Genomic DNA, 4,143 nt, shown 5'->3' with positions numbered 1-4,143 from the left:
ATTGTCCATTTTTTAATTCTTTCGCTGAGATAAAGTGTTTTTTGGCATCGAGCATGCTGAGAGAGGAGCATACATTCGGAGCTCTACATCTTATTGTCAGCTTTATTAGATGTGGGACATCTCAGAAATGCTTAGAAGCAGTAGATCTGGCTGTTTCAAACTTTACTCAGTTCTAAATCATTTTAGATCTGAGTAAAGTTTGAAACAGCCAGATCTACTGCTTCTAAGCATTTCTGAGATGTCCCACATCTAATAAAGCTGACAATAAGATGTAGAGCTCCGAATGTATGCTCCTCTCTCAGCATGCTCGATGCCAAAAAACACTTTATCTCAGCGAAAGAATTAAAAAATGGACAATCGGCTCTACATTCAATTTGCAACCCTATTAAATGTTGGACAGCTCCAAAATGACGAGAAGCAACACATCTGGCTGTTTGAAACATAAATTTTATGTTTCATGAAGGCAGAAGCCCAGAGGCCCTATCTCAGCGAAAGAATTTAAAATTGATCAATTTGTGAATTTACACCTCTACATGCAATTTTCAGCCTTATGTTGGACATTTGGGAAATGCTGAAAAACAACACATCTGGCTGTTTGAAAATGGAACCAGGTCTAAATCTTATGTTTACTGAGAGCAGAAGCTGAAATGCTAAAAACGCTTCATCTCAGCGAAAGAAGCGGAAAATGGACAATTTGTGAATATGCACCTTTACACGCAATTTTCAGCCTTATTAGATCTTGGATATCTGGGAAATGTTGAGAAGCAGCCCATTTCGCTATTTGAAACTGGAACCATTTTTAAATCTTATTTTTCATGAGAGTAGAAGGCGAGAAGCCGAAAACGCTTTATATCAGCGGGAGAAGTTAAAAATGGACAATCTGAAGTCGCAGTTCTGGACCAAATGATGGCTCATTATAAGGTCTACAGTAAATATTTGATGAGCTTAATTAAAACCAATGACACGAGTTTTCCAACTAAGAGCAAGGAAACATCTGAACCTTTTCAACATTGACATGCTGAAAAGGTTGTTACTACCACCAGAGAGAGACCTAAAACATGCAGGATCCTGCCCTCGAGGACAGACTTTGATTACCCCTGCCCTAAACCAAACATGGTAGTTTATTTCCAGGTATGCTTTGGACTAACACTACTGATAAAAAAAGAACAACTTGCATTCCATTCCATTCATCAGCAAAATATTTTAAAAAACTGTTTAACAGTTAAGTAGACCTTGGTCTAGTTATTTTTAGGAAGCTTAAGAAACTCATTCATGCATCTCTTCAGTTACATTGAATACATTCAACAGTGTCACTCTGGTAAAATAAATAAATAAATAAATAAATAAATAAATAAATAAATAAATAAATAAATAAATAAATAAATAAGGCATTCTGCTTATCAGCTGAGGCTGATCTTTGCCTGTCCGATTGCAGCATGCATGAAGAATTTATCCTCCAACTATTTCTCTGTCGGAGGGGTGGCCAGTAAATGAGTTCATTATTTTATTAATGTAACCTATTAAAGTGAGATCACAATAAATGGATTTTGTTTGCCTTATTTCCTGCAGTTGTGTCTTCAAGTGTATTACATCAAGGTATTTAGTGATGCCATTTAACTGAGTAAATTGCCAGATTATAAAAAAAAAAAACTAAATTACTTTGCCCTCAATTATTTCCATAAATCCATGTAAAAACCTCTAGACTGGACTGTATTATATTGATAACTACACTCTTAGAAATGGCTGTAAATTTACAGCGGAATTCCAGCAGTAACATACTGTTATTCCAAAATACGGTAGGATACTGTTAATTTGATGTCTTCTTCTAATCAAGACTGACGACTGGCAGTAAACTACCGCAAAATAATTGTTCAATACAGTTTTTTTCCTAGGCAAGACATTTTACTTGTACTTGCATCTTAGAGAACCAGCATTTGAAGACAATATTAAATGGAAAGACAAAAATACTTTCCATAATAAATCTTTTAGGGAATGAATCGAAATCTACAGAGCATAATCAAAAGTGTTAGATTACCAGTGTTGGTGTTGTATGTTAAAAATACAATGTTAATTAAACATTCAAAGATAGTCAAATTCAAAGATAGGTTTGTCAGTTTCCCTAAAGAGATGGTGTTTGATAAAGAGTTGCTCCCACAATCGCAACGTATCTGTGACGTCACGTGTTTGCCCTGGAGACAGCAGTGCGTCTTGTCTGGAGCTTATCATAACAAGGTAAGTTCCCCAAAGCTATTAAAACATGCTCTTTTTGTTCTCTCTTTAACTAATGGTGATGTATTGTCTCAATATTTGTAACTCCCTGGCGGACATTATACAACAATGTATACTGTTATATATTTTGTATCTCAATAAAGATCTATTTAAAAACAAACAAAACAAAAAAACCAAGGTAAGTTCCATGTTAAGACCATCATGTTTTTGATTTTGATTATTTTTTATGAATGCATTAACTTTCTGTTTGCGCAAGAGTATCAACTTATGCTTGACGTAAAGTTTATTTGTTTGGATATCGCGGTACGACTGTTCAGTACAGGGGAGCTTAAGTCCAGTCCTTCAGAGCTATCATCCTGCAACTTTCAGATGCTTCCCTGCGCCAATTAACACACCTGAATCAAATGAATGGCTGGTTAGCAGGTCTGTTCGGAGCTGATCCTGGTCTGTTGGAGTAAAGATGCATCGAAAAGTTGCAGGACGGTGTTATAGATCAACTGGTGGCTAAATCAACTAGTGGTGGCAGCTGGTGTTTCTGTGGGCGTGGCTTTTTAGGACCCCTTTACCGAACCAGGAAGTAAACAATGCAATAAGCTTAAAGAACTACAAATCTTTGCAAAAATACTATCCGATTCCGTAAAACAACCACTAAGATCTCGGGAATAACTAATTAGAAAGACTTTATTGGTCTAATATGGTATGTTGCTTTTTATAAAAAAAAATAAAATAAAATAAAAAAAAGTTAATCTGCAAAACCATCAAAACGTGTAAATTACGCAGAACTTGTCCTGACTTATGTGTTGCTTCAGAGGTTGAAACTCGTCAAAGGAAGATCGAAATAGATCTCGATGTGGCATGAGCAGATCTCAAAGCAAAGATTATTCCCTGAAAGCCGACATAAATGTTGAAGAGCCTTGGGATTAAAAATGAAATGTTTAAAAAGATCGACTGGCTGTGTAATTTTTCCACATATTCCTCATATTGTGATATTTCAAATAGGTATCCACAGAAACTATAGCGAAATCTTTTTAACTGTTTCTGTAATGTTACACTTTATTCCATAGACATAATATAAGCATAGACGCCTCATGGACCGCTCCGGCGCAGGAAATACGGCGGCCATCTTGGAGCGGTATACCCTCCTACTTTGCTCAATCAAAACAGCAGAAGATGCCTCAGCACTGAGGGATATTGTTGTTCTGGTCGATGGATTACTGATTCGAGGGCTCCACAGACAACATTTCACAAGTAAGATGGACATATTATTGTGTATATATAGTGATTAGAATATTACTTTACTGTATTTATGTCCACCGGCGAGAACCACACCGCTCTTCCTGAATCCGCAGTTCAACTATCCGATGGACCCTCCTCTCCAGGGCCCCTGAATAGACCTTGTCAGAGAGGCTTAAGACTGTTACCCCTCTGTAATTGGAGCACACCCTCTGGTACCCCCTGGTGATGGTGATCTTTCCCAGGTCTTCCCACTGACATGGCCGTCAGTGGGAAGACGGCCATCGCAGGTTCGATTCCTGGCCTGTTGAGGCGACAGCCGCATCGAGGACTATAGCCTCCATATGTAGGATGTGCTCAACTCCTGCACCACCACAGCAACCCTGTATTATTAAATGTCGGCCAATCCAGGGGAACTTCTCTCAATGACCATGCAATATTGTAGAGTCGCATCAACCAACACAACCCTACAATATCCAGAGCTTTAAAGAACTCTGGGCGGATTTTGTCCACCCCTGGGGCCTTGCCACCGAGGAGCTCTTTAACCACCTTGGTGACCTCCTCTCCAGTAAATTGGAGAGCCTGACCCAGAGTCCCCAGTCTCCACTTCTTCAATGTTGTTGGGATTGAGGAGGTCTTTGAAGTATTCTGCCCACCGACCCACAACGTCCCGAGTTGAGG

The 4,143-nt window shown here is 38.5% G+C and overlaps 1 long non-coding RNA gene across 1 annotated transcript in view; it reads right to left on the bottom strand.

Annotated features, from left to right (window-relative positions):
* LOC106937822 (uncharacterized) overlaps positions 1 to 921 on the bottom strand; it is a 10,662-nt gene extending 9,741 nt beyond the window's left edge. Inside the window, exon 1 of the long non-coding RNA XR_001422468.1 lies at positions 74 to 921. This is a non-coding gene — a long non-coding RNA (uncharacterized LOC106937822). The remainder of the gene's footprint in view (positions 1 to 73) is intronic.
* Between the last annotated feature and the right edge of the window lie 3,222 nt (positions 922 to 4,143).

This window comes from Poecilia latipinna, unplaced genomic scaffold (assembly GCF_001443285.1).
Source record: "Poecilia latipinna isolate Pla-1442-1.1 unplaced genomic scaffold, P_latipinna-1.0 Scaffold2444, whole genome shotgun sequence".
Classification (NCBI taxonomy): Eukaryota; Metazoa; Chordata; class Actinopteri; order Cyprinodontiformes; family Poeciliidae; genus Poecilia; species Poecilia latipinna.
This window is presented reverse-complemented; position numbering and strand designations above follow the sequence as displayed.